The 17,206-nt window shown below is 37.9% G+C and overlaps 1 long non-coding RNA gene across 2 annotated transcripts; it reads left to right on the forward strand.

Annotated features, from left to right (window-relative positions):
- Window positions 1-268: 268 nt before the first annotated feature.
- Window positions 269-16,921, forward strand: LOC129654067 (uncharacterized). 2 transcript variants are annotated; one of them, XR_008715372.1, is made up of 4 exons: window positions 269-355; window positions 1,196-1,354; window positions 2,319-2,463; window positions 16,533-16,921. It is a non-coding gene; the product is annotated as an uncharacterized LOC129654067 (long non-coding RNA). The 2 variants fall into 2 exon arrangements; XR_008715371.1 differs by lacking the exon at window positions 16,533-16,921 and adding an exon at window positions 2,720-2,897.
- The last annotated feature ends 285 nt before the right edge of the window (window positions 16,922-17,206 follow it).

Here is a 17,206-nt window from a genome sequence, read left to right on the forward strand (position 1 = left end):
TACTTTCTCAATCTGTAGTCTTGATAGAAATTAAGTTGGGGTATTCCATTACTGGAGAAATGTGATATATAAAGGATATCTGCTTCAGATTTATTATCTAACCAACATAATTGTTCTAGTCCATTCCATCAATAAGTGGATTAGCCTGACCTTATGGATTAAATTACTTCTTGCCCAATTAGCATAATTAAATAGATGTCATCACTTTTCACTTTCATGCATTGGAGAAGGAAATGGCAACCCACTCCAGTGTTCTTGCCTGGAGAATCCCAGGGACGGGGGAGCCTGGTGGGCTGCCGTCTATGGGGTCGCACAGAGTTGGACACAACTGAAGCGACTTAGCAGCAGCAGCACGGTATGTGTTCAGTCTAGGACTGCAAAGATTTAAGCAAGAAGAAATTGGCTTAAAAGAAGTGGATGGATTTTATTAGTCATAGCAATAAATTTTCCTGATTATCACCATGAGTTAAAATATACAAATCAAACAAGAACATTTGTTGTCTACTGAATCCTTAGTATTTGCTGACATAGTGCAAAGAGGCTTCTATCTCACTCAGTACTCATGACAGTCAAGTGAAGGAGGTATTCCCATTTCCACTGAACAGATGAAGAAACCAAATCTTAAAGCACTGTATGGAAACTAACCTAGGGAAGAAGCTGAACTGGCAGAGATGTAATTCAAAATCTGATTCTCTCAACTTCAGATTCTATCTTGATCTGCTTATGCTGAGGCTATTGAAAAAGAACAAAATCACATCTACTTGAGGGAGCTCCATAAAATGATTAAATTGAATTGTCTTGAAAATAGAAAATAATATGACCGGTTCCAATTGAAAAAAATTCTTCCTCAGTGCTTGGTTCATACAGACTGCTACTGTGTGTTCGATCATCCTCATAACCTGAGATACTGTCAGCAGAGCAACTTTCTCAAGAACCATAAGACACTGTCAATTGAAAAGATGACATTAATAGCAGAAGTGGAAACGAGGGCAATTTGTCTTATGTTTCAATTTCAAGATAATAGACTAATCCCATCAATGGGAAAGTTTATCTTAAACCTCTTTTCTCCTCATCCCACTCCTCTCCCCAAAATAGCATCTCTCACTCTAGACTTTCCAAAGTATTCTCTAAAAAGTAGTCTTTTTTAAATTCTTGGATTTGGAGATAATGTGTTTTTTTTTTTTTTTTTTTTAAGAGGTAGACTATAAACTTGATCCATCAGTAGCCAGTCAAGGGCTTTCATCCATGAACTTGTTCTGGAGAGGGTCATTGATATTTTAAGTGCTTTTTGACACTGAAAAATAAATCAGGAGACAACTTTATGGAAAAATGCTGTCAGTGGAAAATGCAATTGGTGAGTGAGTTTGATCAGTTTGATTTTAACAGAAGGGAAAATCAAACAGGAATTTAAAAATACTCTTTGTTAGTCTTTTTAAAAAAACTTTTACTCAGCAAAACTACGGAGACAGTAAAAAGATCAGTGGTTGCCAGGGGCTCGAGTGGAAGGAGGAATAATAAGTAGAGCCTATTGGATTTTTAAAGGAGTGAAAATACTATAATGATGGGTATATGACATTCTCCATCTGTCAAAACCCTTAGGATATACACCACCAATAGTGAACCCCAATGTAACCTGTGGACTTTGGGAAATGATGATGTGTCTGTGTAGGTTTATCAGTTGTAACAAAGGCACCACTCTGATGGGGGATTTTCTTTTTTCTTTTTTAAAATTGAAGTGCAGTTGATGTACAATATGTAAATTACAGGTGTACCACATAGTGATTCATAATTTTTAAATGCTATATTCCATCTACAGCTACTACAAAATACTGCCTATATTCCCTGCATTGTGCAACACAGCTTTGTAGCTTATTTATTTTGTACATAATCGTTTGTACCTTTTAACTCCTGTCCCAATCTTGCACCCCCACCCCTTCCCTCCCCACTTGCAACCACTAGTCTGTTCTCTATATCTGTGAGTCTGTTTCTTCTTTGTTACATTCAGTAGTATGTGGTGGGGGATGTTGATAACGAGAGAGGCTGTGCCTGTGTGGAGACAGAGAGTATATGAGAAATCTCTGTACCTTCTTCTCAATTTTGCTGTGAATCTTAAACTACTCTAAAAATAGATTTTACAAAAATGTAGGTTTTTTTCGGTGACCTTAACGTGAAGGAAGAGTCCAAAAGGGAGGGGATATATGTCTGTGTATAGCTGATTTTTTTTTTTTTTTGCTATAGAAACTAACACAACATTGTAAAGCAACTATGCTCCAATAAAAATTATTTTAAAAATATATGTTTTTCTTCTGTTATTTTAGAAGATAAAGCAGCTTAGAGTGACCTGGAAAGTTTGCTGACGAAAAACTCCCCCTCTGGTATAGATGCATTCTGATGGTCCAAGCCTGTCTATAAGGCTGGTTTCTGCCTGCGGAAGAGCTATAAAACCTTTGCTCTGTATCTCAGGTAAGACCAATATCTGATTAAAAAGATGAATGAGCTGGTAATTAAGATATATATTTGTTGAAACTGAGAAATTATTCATAAACAGTACTAAAAATATATCCACAACTTGACCCAGAAGCAAGATAACATCACTAAAAATGTCCTTGACAGGAATAAAAAAGTGATAAACAGCATTTTTAATGAAAAATAGTCACTGGTTTTAATACTTTTTATTTACTCTTTTATCTGAATTTTGATATACTATCTCTGTATTTAGGAACTTTTATTAAACATATCCTGAAATTAACACTTGTTTTGTATGAGACTGATGCAATGGACATGAACTTGGGCAAACTTCTGGAGATGATGATGGACAGAGAGGCCTGGCCTGCTGCAGCCCATGGGGTCGCAAAGCATTGGACATAACTGGGCATCCGAACAACAACAATAAAGTAGAAGCTAATAGTCAAGGTTGCCTGCCTTATCTATTTACTGACTCGCAAATTATTGTTATAACTAGTCTTGTTGGTTTCCTATCGCTATAGTAACAAATTGCCACAAACTCAAAGGTTTATTCGGAGTGTTCTTGCCTGGAGAATCCCAGGATGGGGGAGCCTGGTGGGTTGCCATCTATGGGGTCTCACAGAGTCGGACATGACTGAGGCCACTTAGCAGCAGCAGCAGCAGCAAAGGTTTATTACATTCCAATCTGGAAGTCAGAAGTTCAAAACAGATCAGCAGGGCTGCGTTCCTCCTGGAGATTCTGAGGGAGAATCTGGTTGCTTTTCTTTTCTAGCTTTTGGATTATCACTAAGTTGTGTCCACCTCTTATGACCCCATGGACTGTAGCCCACCAGGCTCGGCCACCTGCAACCCTTGGCTGGTGGTCCCTTCCTCCATCTTCAAAGCCTGCAGTCAGTGTGGCATGATCCAGTCTCTCTTTCTCTACTTCCATTGTCACATCAGCTTTTGATTGACCCTGCTGCCTCCCTCTTATAAGGACCTTTGTGACGACATTGGACCCGCCCAGAAATTCCAGGATAATTTCACAACTCAAAGACTTTAACACATCAGTAAAGTCTCCATTTCAATGTGAGGTAACATATGCACATGTTCCAAGGATTAGGACATGCACATTTTGGGGGGACCATTATTCTGTCTGCCACACAAAGCTCCTGGATATAGATAGCTCCTGAAACCCATTCCAGCAGAGTCTAAACATGCCAAATATTTTTAAGTTTTATTATATCACACATTTAATAATGAATACATAAACGTATTCTCATTGTCATATATGCAAAAATATTATGCTAACACCAAGTCTTACTTCACCATCACATTTAATGTCCAGGCCCTTCCCTTCTGGTGACCATTATTATTTATTTGGCTGCATCAGGTCTTCGTTGTCATGCAGGATCATTCGTTAGGGGCACAGACTCTCTAGCAATGGCACTTGGTCTCTGGAGCGTGGGCTCAGCAGTTGCCACCCACAGGCTTAGCTGCTCCACAGCTTGTGGGATCTTAGGTCCTTGGCTAGTGACTGAATCCAGCCCCCTGCCTTGCATGGTGGATTCTTAACCACTAGACCACCAGGGAAGTGCCCAAGTAGCTATTACTATCAATGAATATCATATACGCTATGAAGCCTTTCTATATATTTGCATAAACAAATGTCTCTATACAAAATGGTATGTAGTATTATTTTTTAAAGATCTAAATGATAATGTATATTTCCATATCCAAATAACATTTTCCCATAAGATGCTAAAAGTTCAGAAAAAGGATGTAATATGTTGGAGTATAATCATTTTGTTGATATATATGCTTATTTCTCTTTCTTAAAACAAGCAATTTTAACTACTTAAAATTGCAGCAATACCTCATACATATCTCTCTAGACACACTACTAGAATGGTTCTCTAGAGATCTCTAGGGCTGGAAGTGGCAAGACATAGATGTGCTTCAAGAAGTTCTGGTATATATATAAATATATATACATATGAATATTAGTCAAAAAAAGGAATGAAATTGGGTCATTTTCAGTGATGTGGATGAACCCAGAATCTGTCATATAGAATGAAGTCAGAAAGTGAGCACAAATATTGTATATTAATGCATATGTATGGAGTCTGGAAAAATGGTACCGATGAACCTATTTGCAGGGCAGGACTAGAGACATGGACATAGAGAATGGACTTGTGGACACAGCAGAGAAGGAGATGGTGGGACAAATTGAAAGACTAGCACTGGCATGTACACACTATCATGAGTGGAATAGATAGCTAGTGGGAAGCTGCCGCATAGCACAGGGAGCTCAGCCTGGTGCTCTGTGAAGACCTGGAGGAGTGGCATGAGGTTGGAAATGTAAGGGAGTTTCAAGAGGGAGGGGATATATGTATACATATAGCCGATTCTTGTTGTTATACAGCAGAAACAAACACAATATTGTAAAGCAATTATCCTCCAATTAAAAAACAAATCTAACAAAATTGCTTTCCAAAGTGAGGGCACCAATTTACTACTAGCAGCTTTGGAGAGTTCTTTTCACCTTTAGGCTCAATAGCTTTTGATATTATAGCATTTTCCCCCTAATTAGATTGTTTTTTAAAAAATGGCATCACACGGTTGCTTTAATTCCCATTTCCTCCTGACCCGTGAGGCTGCGTGTCCTGTTTACTGGCTGTTTAGTCTTCCCCTTTGGAATCGCCGATTTATATTCTTTCCTTATTTTTGTAGAACATTAAATTTTTAATTTGTAAGAGTTGTGTTTTTATATGGCTGGACATTAACTATTTTCTTGTGATAGAGATTTCAAATTTATTTCCCTTTTCTATTGTTTGGTTTAAAAAATTTTATGGTCACATTTATCATAGATAAGGCCTTAATTTTGATGTAGTCAAATTTATTACTCCTTTAATATTTTGTTTTTAAGTGATGATATCACTTATTCCAGGCTTATAGATATATTATTCATAATTATCTTGAAATTTGCCTTAGACTTATGAAAGTGGAAGTTAAAGTGAAGTCACTCAGTTGTGTCTGACTCTTTGCGACTCCATGGACTGTAGCCTACCAGGCTCTTCTGTCCATGGGATTTTCCAGGCAAGAGTATTGGAGTGGGTTGCCATTTCCTTCTCCTTAGACTTATACATTGAACTAATTTAGAATCCATTTTGTGATTTCTGTGAGGTAGAGTCTTTTTTTTTTTTTTTGGTAGAGTCTTAACTTTACCATTTTTTAGAATTAATAGTCAACTGCTCCAACCCTATTTATTGAACAACATATCATTTCCTTAGTGGTTTAAAAACACCAACTTTAATGTTGGTGTAGATTATTTACAAAATCTACATTTATTAATGTGTCTGTTTCTTGATTCTTTGTTTTGATTGATTGATATGCTATTCTTATTGTGATCCCTTTTTTTCTTCTTTTTTTTTTATTAAGTTGCTCAGTTGTGTCCAACTCTTTGCCCCATGGACTATATAGTCCATGGAATTCTCCAGGCCAGAATACTGGAGTGGGTAGCCTTTCCCTTCTCCAGGGGATCTTCCCAACCCAGGGATCGAACCCAGGTCTCCCACATTGCAGGCAGATTCTTTACCAGCTGAGCCACAAGGGAAGCCCAAGAATACTGGAGTGGGTAGCCTATCCCTTCTCCAGGGAATCTTCCCAACCCAGGGATCTAACCCAGGTCTCGCACACTGCAGGTAGATTCTTTACCAACTGAGCTATCAGGGAAGCCCTATTGTGATCCTAGCCAGCTTAATTTCTGTATGTTGTTTAGATATGCTTTCATAATACACTTTTTTCTTCTTTGTCAAGAATGTCTCGGATATTCTTATAGTTAAGACCTCCTACATGATATTGTGAATCAGCCTGGCAAATCCCTTCAAAAATCCTGTTGGAATTTGGATTTGGATTACACTAAGTTTAAGACTGTTTTTTTGAGAATTATAATGAATTTCTTCATTTCTTCATTTTATTATTTCTATCATTCTGGATAATTTTATGGTTTCCTTAAACAAAGTCTGGCATATTTTAATTTCTCTTTTACAGGGTTTTAGAAATGTTTTTCATTTATTGTCTTAGTGCTCTGGCAAAATGCACCATTACAGTGTTTTAATTAAGTGATAGCAGAGAAAAATATTTCTGATTTTCATCAAATGTTAAGCGTGATGCTTACTCTTGAAATTTTGTAAATATCTTTTATTAGTTAATGAAGCGCATTTTTAGTACTTAAAAAACCTTCTCTCTTTTCTTTTCATGGTGAAATGAGGACTAGCAGCATGGACTCAGTTTGTTCTTGAATAAGAACAGAGTTCTGGAGAACCGTGAGGGTTCTTCCATTTTTACTTTTTGAGTATGTGCACAGCACATGCTCTAAGATAGACCACCTGGCCAATGCCTAATTACCCTCGAGGACAACTCCTAAGCATCTTTGTTTTTGTCAAAATCACACCAACATCATTTTTGTTGTCATTCTACTAGCTAGAACCCAGTCGTGTGTGATATGATTAATTGTGAGAGAAGCTGAGAAATGCAACCTCGCTGGGTGTCCGGGAAAAAAGAGAGAACATTTTGGTGAAGAGCCAGCAGCTTTTGTCATAATCTGTATATAGAAGACCCAGAATTTGAGCCCAAGTTTTCAGCCTACAAAGTCTCTGCTCTTTTCATTATATCATAATGTCCTTGACTATGCACCAAATAGAAGCAGAGTTTTTGTACAGAATAAACTCAGCCTATCGCATCTTGCCCATTAACCTGTCACAGAGAGACTGGCCTGGAGCTCATCACTGGCACTCTTCATTATTCTCCACTTTGCAGGCAACTGCCAATCTCCCTTCTAACTGCCCAAATTCTTTGAAATGCAATGTTTCTGTTTAATTTTCAGTGTTCCTTCATCCACGACCTAAGTTGGAGCCTTGCTCTAAGCCAAGTTCACAAGAATAAGTTTCTCTTTTCCTCCAATTTGGGTTCCCCTCTGCTGTCTTGCTCCAGAAGAAAACTGCTACTACTTCCACATGGACTCCTAGGGGGTCATTCTTTGCCTACATCATACCTGAAGGTTGCCAAGACCATGTGGAAATATGCCTCACCCACTATGATGTAAACTTGGCTCCTGTTTAAATATTTACCTAGTGGATGGTTTTCAATCCTTCTTCATGCCTTCTGTGTTGTGTTCTGAATAAACTATTAGACTTTGCTGAGAAATTGTTGTATAGGACAGATCCTAGATAAAGTGTGGAAAAGATATTTCATTTTAACTTGGCTAGAGTATAAATCATGCCACCTCTTACACAAATCAACAAGTAAATTCTTTGTTACTTTCCAAGATAACCCAGCATGATCCTTGTTAGCTTTCATTCTGTTTAGTGAAAGATACACCACCATCAGATATTTTTATGAAGTAGCTGAAAGAAAAAAGGTCTCAATCAGCATGTTGCAAAAGTTGATATTTATTAACCAATATGTTACTAACTGCTACTGCTAAGTCATTTCAGTCGTGTCCGACTCTGTGCGACCCCATAAATGGCAGCCCACCAGGCTCCCCCATCCCTGGGATTCTCCAGGCAAGAACACTGGAGTGGGATGCCATTTCCTTCTGCAATGCATGAAAGTGAAAAGTGAAAGTGAAGTCGCTCAGTCGCTTCCGACTCTTAGCGACCCCATGGACTGCAGCCTACCAGGCTCCTCCATCCATGGGATTTTCCAGGCAAGAGTACCGGAGTGGGGTGCCATTGCCTTCTCTGAATATGTTACTAAAGTGTTTTTTTTTTTTTTTTTTTTTTAATTTCCACTATATTTTCAGCCAGTCCATTGGTTATTTCTAGTTATTTTTATCACTTTAATTTTTTGTCATTATAACATGCATTCTGAATCTCCAGTAGAATTTTCTTACTGAGTGACCATAAAAAATGAGATGTGTGAAACATCCCTAAAATGGGTTTTCATTTCTTCATTGTCATCATAAAGACACTCATTGAATAAATTGAAACAGGTAACAAAAATTGACCTAAATTATTATCTCACATACTATGAGTCTGGAAATATAAAATAGAAACTAAGATTATAAACATATGAGTTACTTTGCAACATTTTTTCAACATCTTAACAGTTCATAAGAGCAATTTAGGATAACAAAAGTCTGGATCTCTAGGAGTCATTGCAAATCAACATTCAGAGCCATGAGCAACATGGTGTAAAACAGTTAAAAGGATCTCCAGTAAGCTATTGTTTATAAGGAAGCCCCTTGTTGGGCATGATTTAAGGTCAATATTTTACATTTTTAGACTCCCATTTCGATACTCATGTGATGCAGCATTGTGCATATTTTCAGTCTAACCATGCCTGTGCTAGTATTAATATAAGCGGCTACTGCCCTAGTTTGTGCCTGATGAATTGATCATACTCCTTTGTCCTCTGGATGCGTACTATGAGCCAAGTGGCATTTTTTTTTTCTGCTGCCATAAGCTGCATCAATCTGTAAGCACTTGTTCTACATTTAAGTGATACTTAGCTCAGCTCACTTATGAAATTGGCTTTGGTGTCATGTATTAAAGACGTAGTTGGCTTTGCTGTTCCTTAAAAAAAAAAAAAACCCTGACAACTGGTCAGACATTATAATGTAAATGTGCTAATGAAGACAAATATATCTACTGAATTAAAAACATTATCTCAGAACCACAGCTCTCTGTATTTTTCTGAAGACACAAATGATTTTATTCAGAAATTCTTTCCCTCGATGGTATTGGAAGAAATTTACAATACAGTCAATACATGCTTAATTAAAACATTCCACATATGATATCAAAGCATTTAAAATTTTCTCACTGCAACAGAAATAGGACTATCCAGTATAATAAAAAGAAGACTGAAGAAATATCATGGGGCCACCACAGCTCCACAACATTTAGACACAAAAGTCATTTGATGCTGTGAAAGTGTAAGTTAGCATTCAACTAGTTTTATATTGAGACTCTGTGACTTGAGAGAAATCCCACAATACTAGCAATTTTAACTATCAGATCAGATCAGATCAGATCAGTTGCTCAGTCGTGTCCCACTCCTTGCGACCCCATGAATCGCAGCACTCCAGGCCTCCCTATCCATCACCAAATTCCGGAGTTCACTCAGACTCGCATCCATCGAGTACCTGATGCCACCCAGCAATCTCATTCTCTGTTGTTCCCTTCTCCTCTTGCCCCCAACCCCTCCCAGCATCAGAGTCTTTTCCAATGAGTCAACTCTTCGCATGAGGTGGCCAAAGAATTGGAGTTTCAGCTTTAGCATCATTCCTTCCAAAGAAATCCCAGGGCTGATCTCCTTCAGAATGGACTGGTTGGATCTCCTTGCAGTCCAAGGGACTCTCAAGAGTCTTCTCTAACACCACAGTTCAAAAGCATCAATTCTTCGGCGCTCAGCCTTCTTCACAGTCCAACTCTCACATCCATACATGACCACAGGAAAAACCATAGCCTTGACTAGATGAACCTTTGTTGGCAAAGTAATGTCTCTGCTTTTGAATATGCTATCTAGGTTGGTCATACTTTCCTTCCAAGGAGTAAGCGTCTTTTAATTTCATGGCTGCAGTCACCATCTGCAGTGATTTTGGAGCCCCAAAAAATAAAGTCTGACACTGTTTCCCCATCTATTTGCCATGAAGTGATGGGACCGGATGCCATGATCTTCATTTTCTGAATGTTGAGCTTTAAGCCAACTTTTTCACTCTCCTCTTTCACTTTCATCAAGAGGCTTTTTAGTTCCTCTTCACTTTCTGCCATAAGGGTGGTGTCATCTGCATATCTGAGGTTACTGATATTTCTCCTGGCAATCTTGATTCCAGCTTGTGCTTCTTCCAGTCCAGCATTTCTCATGATGTACTCTGCATAGAAGTTAAACAAACAGGGTGACAATATACAGCCTTGACGTACTCCTTTTCCTATTTGGAACCAGTCTGTTGTTCCATGTCCAGTTCTAACTGTTGCTTCCTGAACTGCATACAAATTTCTCAAGAAGCAGATCAGGTGGTCTGGTATTCCCATCTCTTTCAGAATTTTCCACAGTTGATTGTGATCCACATAGTCAAAGGCTTTGGCATAGTCAATAAAGCAGAAATAGATGTTTTTCTGGAACAATCTTGCTTTTTCCATGATCCAGCAGATGTTGGCAATTTGATCTCTGGTTCCTCTGCCTTTTCTAAAACCAGCTTGAACATCAGGAAGTTCATGGTTCACATATTGCTGAAGCCTGGCTTGGAGAATTTTGAGCATTACTTTGCTAGTGTGTGAGATGAGTGCAATTGTGCGTTAGTTTGAGCATTCTTTGGCATTGCCTTTCTTTGGGATTGGAATGAAAATTGACCTTTTCCAGTCCTGTGGCCACTGCTGAGTTTTCCATATTTGCTGGCATATTGAGTGTAGCACTTTCACAGCATCATCTTTCAAGATTTGAAATAGCTCAATTGGAATGCCATCACCTCCACTAGCTTTGTTCGTAGTGATGCTTTCTAAGGCCCACTTGACTTCACATTCCAGGATGTCTGGCTCTAGGTGAGTGATCACACCATCGTGATTATCTGGGTCGTGAAGATCTTTTTTGTACAGTTCTTCTGTGTATTCTTGCCATCTCTTCTTAATATCTTCTGCCTCTGTTAGGTCCATACCATTTCTGTCCTTTATCGAGCCCATCTTTGCATGAAATGTTCCCTTGGTATCTCTGATTTTCTTGAAGAGATCTCTAGTCTTTCCCATTCTGTTGTTTTCCTCGATTTCTTTGCATTGATCCCTGAAGAAGGCTTTCTTATCTCTTCTTGCTATTCTTTGGAACTCTGCATTCAGATGTTTATATCTTTCCTTTTCTCCTTTGCTTTTCACTTCTCTTCTTTTCACAGCTATTTGTAAGGCCTCCCCAGACAACCATTTTGCTCTTTTGCATTTCTTTTCCATGGGGATGGTCTTGATCCCTGTCTCCTGTACAATGTCACGAACCTCATTCCATAGCTCATCAGGCACTCTATCTATCAGATCTAGTCCCTTAAATCTATTTCTCACTTCCACTGTATAATCATAAGGGATTTGATTTAGGTCATACCTGAATGGTCTAGTGGTTTTCCCTACTTTCTTCAATTTAAGTCTGAATTTGGCAATAAGGAGTTCATGGTCTGAGCCACAGTCAGCTCCTGGTCTTGTTTTTGCTGACTGTATAGAGCTTCTCCATCTTTGGCTGCAAAGAATATAATCAATCTGATTTTGGTGTTGACCATCTGGTGATGTCCATGTATAGAGTCTTCTTTTGTGTCGTTGGAAGAAGGTGTTTGTTATGACCAGTGCATTAGATTGACTAGTTTTCTATGAGTATGGTTTCATTGTGTCTGCCCTCTGATGCCCTCTTGCAACACTTACCGTCTTACTTGGGTTTCTCTTACCTTGAGCGTCGGGTATCTCTTCAAAGCTGTTCCAGCAAAGCGCAGCCAATGCTCCTTACCTTGGATGAGGGGTAGGAAGATAAAACTGAATCAAAGTGATTATATCACGTGGCTGTGATGATAACAAATGTATGTGCATATTGCCAAGGTATATAATTGTAGTTAGAATTATTGATTCAAAATATACTGGTATTGAAAAAGCATCAGCAACCTGCTCTGCTAAAAGTAGTTTCCTCAGCTTTTCTTTCTGCTGTGTCTCTGGGGAGGTTTCTCCTGGGAGAACTGCCACCAATCGTATTCAGGACCAGAAGCCCTGAGGGAAAGATAATGCTGATACACAGAGGGAAGCATCAACATTCATCTTTGGGTGAAGACAAATCAAAGCCACTTATTTATTATAATTGATGTTTGAAATACTTTTTCATTTTATTCCTCAGAACTCAGCTAAATAGACCATATTCTGAGTTCTATGCCATTATATGAGCTTCCCTGGTGGCTCAGATAGTAAAGAACCTACCTGCAATGTGGGAGACCCAAGTGTGATTCCTGGGTTGGAAAAATCCCTTAGAGGGAGGGAATGGCACCTGACTCCAGTACTTTTGCCTGCTTCATTTTTAAATTTTATGCCATTATATTGGCTGAGAAAATATATTTTATTTTTTTAAATATAATTTATACCAGTTACTAAGCAGTTTAGAAATTGCAGACATTTGTTTTGTTGTTGTTCCATAGCTAAGTCGTGTCTGACTCTGCAACCCCATGGACTGCAGCACACCAGACTCCTCTGTCCTCCACTATTAGTTAATACCAAAGATTAAACAAGTAAAAACTCTGATAGTCTTTGATTCTTAAAGTTATAAATAATATATGAAAAAAGGTCTTCTTTTATTACCTTATTTCTTTTTATCATTCAGTTTTATTGGGGCTAATTTACATGCAGCAAATGATGCTGTTAAGTATATCAGCAAATTTTGAAAACTCAGCAGTGGCCACAGGACTGGAAAGGGTCACTTTTCATTCCATCCTCAAAGAAGGCAACACCAAAGAATATTCAAACTATCATATAACTGTGCTCATTTCACATGCTAGCAGGGTTATGCTCAAAATCCTTCAAGCTAGGCATCAATACTAGGTGAACCAAGAACTTCCAGATGTAAAAACTGGATTCAGAAAAGGCAGAGGAAGCAGAGATCAAATTGTCAACATCTGTTGGATCATAGAAAAAGCAAGGGCATTCAAAAAAAAAATCTACTTCTGCTTCATTGACTACACTAAGGCCTTTGACTGTATGGATCCTAACAAACTGTGGAACATTCTTAAAGAGAGGGGAATGCCAGACCAATTGACCTGCCTCCTGAGAAACCTGTATGCAGGTCAAGAAGCAAAAGTTAGAACTGGATATGAAACAACAGACTGATTCAAAATTGGGAAATGAGTTCATCAAGGCTGTATATTGCCACTGTGCTTATTCAACCTATATGCAGAGTACATCATACGAAATGCTGGGCTGGATGCAGCACAAGCTGGAATCAAGATCGCTGGGAGAAATATCAACAACCTCAGATATACAGGTGCCACCGCCCTTATGGCAGAAAGTGAAAAGGAACTGAAGAGCCTCTTGTTGAAGGTAAAAGAGGAGAGTGAAAAAACTGGCTTAAAACTCAACATTCAAAAAATTAAGATCATGGTGTCTGGTCCCATCACTTCATGGCAAATAGATGGAGAAACAATGGAAACAATAGCAGACTTTATTTCTGGGGCTCCAATATCATTGCAGATGATGACTGCAACCATGAAATTAAAAGACGTTTGCTCTTTGGGAAAAAAGCTATTACTAACCTAGACAGCATAATAATAAGCACAGATATAACTTTGTCAACAAAGGTTCATCTAATCAAAGCTTTGGTTCTTTCAGTAGTCATGGATAGATGTGAGAGTTGGACCATAAAGAAAGCTGAGAGGTGAAGAATTGATGCTTTTGAACTGGGGTGTTGGAGAAGACTCTTGAGACTTCTCTGCAAGGGGATCAAACTAGTCAATCTTAAAGGAAATCAATCCTGAATATTCATTGGAAGGACTGATGCTGAAGCTAAAGCTCCAATACTTTGGCCACATCATGTGAAGAACTGACTCAGTTGAAAAGACCCTGATGCTGGAAAAGTTTGAAGGTGAGAGAAGAAGCGGACAGACAGAGAAGGAGATGGTTGGATGGCATCACCAACTCGATGGACATAAGCTTGAGCAAGTTCCGGGAGTTGGTGATGGACAGGGAAGCCTGGTGTGTTGCAGTCCATGGGGTCTCAAAGAGTCAGACACGACTTAGCGACTGAACAATAATAGTGATATTTTATTAATATTTTATTAGTTTTTCAATTTGCATTTGCCTGATGACATATAATGCAGAGTATCTTTCATATGCTTATTTACCATCTGCACATCTTCTTTGGTGAGTTTTCTGGTAAAGTTTTTAGCTAATTTTTCAGTTAAATATTTGTTCCCTTAGTATTGAGTTTTAAGTATTGATGTATACTTTGAATCACAGTCTTTTATCTTATGTGCTTTTCGCATGTATTTTCTCCAACTGTGGCTTGTCTTATCTATCATTCTCTTGACATTTTCTTTTGTGGAGCAGAAGTTTTTAATTTTAATGAAGTCTGGTTTATCAATTATTTCTTCCATGAATTGTTTCTTTTTTTTTTTCACCTAAAGGTAATACCCAAGGTTATTAACGTTTTTTTCTATGTTATCAACTAGGAGTCTTTCAGCTCAACATTTTACATTTAGGTTTATGATTCATTTTGAGTGAATTTTTGTAAAGGGTCTAAGGTAAGGTCTGTGTCTATATTCATTTTTTGAACTTGCCCCTGAATTATTTGTTGAAGAGACTATCTTCACCTCATTGTATTGCCTTTGCTCCTTCATCAAAGATGTTTTCTATATTCCTGGGGTCTGTTTCTGGGCTCTGTATTATGTTCCATTGATCTATTTTTCTGTTTTATCACTGATTCCAGACTGTCTTGATTACCATAGCATTATAGTTAAGTCTTAAAGTCCGATAGTGTCAGTTTTCCGACTTTGTTATTCTTTCTTCTTTCCTTCAGTATCACATTGGCTGTGCTGGGTCTTTAGCTTCTCCATATAAGCTGTAGAATCAATTTGTTGATACACACAAATTAATGTGGCAGGATTCTGATCAAGATTCCATTGAATCTATGTCCCTGTATTTTTCTCATATAAATGGAACCATATAATATCTATCCTTTTGAATTTGGCTTTTTCACTTAGTGTAATGCATTTGCAATTTATTTGTTGTTGAGTGTATTAGAAACTCACTCATTTTAATTGCTAAGCAGTGTTCTGTTTTGTGGATATAACTGTTTCTTTATCCATTCATCATTTACCAACTGAAAGCCGTTTCAGTTGTTTCTAGTTTTTGGTAATTATGAATAAAGTCATTATAAATATTCAAATACACATTTTGTATGAAAGCACAAGTTTTCACTTTTCTTAAGTAAGCAACTAGGAGGAGGATTACTGGTCATATAAATGTATAAGAATTACTTTAGAGGGAAAATCTGTGAAATACATATATGAATATTGTATAATAAACTATATTTTCTTCAGTTCAGTTGAGTCACTCAGTCGTGTCCAACTTTTTGCGACCTCATGGACTGCAGCATGCCAGGCCTCCCTGTCCATCACCAACTCCCAGAGTTTACTCAAACTCATGTCCATTGAGTCAGTGATGCCATCCAACCATCTCATACTCTGTCATCCCCTACTCCTACAGCCTTCAATCTTTCCCAGCATCAGGGTCTTTTCAAATGAATCAGTTCTTTGCATCAGGTCGTCAAAGTATTGGAGTTTCAGCTTCAGCATCAGTCCTTCCAATGAATATTCAGGACTGATTTCCTTTAGGATGGACTGGTTGGATCTCCTGGCAGTCCAAGGGACTCTCAAGAGTTGTCTCCAACACCACAGTTCAAAAGCATCAATTCTTTGGCGCTCAGCTTACTTTATAGTCCAATTCTCACATCCATACATGACTACTGGAAAAACCATAGCTTTGACTAGACAGACCTTTGTTGGCAAAGTAATGTCTCTGCTTTTTAATATGCTGTCTAGGTTGGTCATAACTTTCCTTCCAAGGAGCAAGCATTTTTTAATTTCATGGCTGCAGTCACCATCTGCAGAGATAATATGTTCTTAAGTTACTTTAAAGAATTTTTTAAAACTTCCTTAGTAACTTATCTAAATAATACTACTCATACCCACTTTTTTTTTTTTTTTTTTTTGGTCACATTAAGAAGGTTGGCTGGGTTAGATTTGTCTACTAACAGTATTTTATTTTTTGTCTTGATAAATTTCAGGATTAAAATGTAAAACAAAATTTTAAATAAAATATATCATTTTCATATTTGTTTGTTACACTACTATATACTTTCCTTTCTTTCTGGCAATAGATGCCAATTCATATCTATTCATTCACTCTGAATAGAGGGAGTCAACTTAGGTAACTGAAATGCATATTAAATAATGGGAATACACACCAATAAAATCTTATATTAGGTCTTACTGGTCTTTTGCTTACCAACTGTCTTCTGCACTACCAAGATATTGACAGATTTCTGATATTACCATCACATGGCTTATATCTTCTGATCAGTTCCAGCAACCAAATAAGAGAGAGAGATGGAGAGGAGAGAGACTGGGGAAGAGAAGAAGGAGGATGAGAGAGAGGTCAGGAGGAAGAATGGAGTGAAGGAAAGAAAGAAGAAAGGAAGGAAGGGCTTAATGGACCCAGATAATCCACAATCTGCAGTCTAATCACCACTTGTATATTTAACGTTTACAAAACCGCAACAATAGGACAGTTAACTTTCGTGTTGATTTATATTGTATTTTTTGTTCTTCAATAATCATGAGAGTAGAGATCATTTCAACTATATTTATAAGAGTAATACTTGAAAGAAGACACTACTTGAAAATTATGAAATCCGCTCTGGGATGCATCTATCAAATTAAATTCTTATTTCTTAGGAACTTTTAACAAATTATAATAAAATGATAGATTTGTTAATTGCTCAGTACGAAGTGTAACACAAAGAGAATAATAAACTATTTTAAGCTCTAATTATTATAGTTGCTGCTGCTAAGTTGCTTCAGTCGTGTCAGACTCTGTGTGACCCCATAGATGGCAGCCCACCAGGCTCCCCTTGGGAGTCCCTGGGATTCTCCAGGCAAGAACACTGGAGTGGGTTGCCATTTCCTTCTCCAATACATGAAAGTGAAAAGTGAAAGTGAAGTCGCTCAGTTGTGTCCGACTCTTAGCGACCCCAT

Source organism: Bubalus kerabau, chromosome 5, assembly GCF_029407905.1.
Source record: "Bubalus kerabau isolate K-KA32 ecotype Philippines breed swamp buffalo chromosome 5, PCC_UOA_SB_1v2, whole genome shotgun sequence".
Lineage (NCBI taxonomy): Eukaryota > Metazoa > Chordata > Mammalia > Artiodactyla > Bovidae > Bubalus > Bubalus kerabau.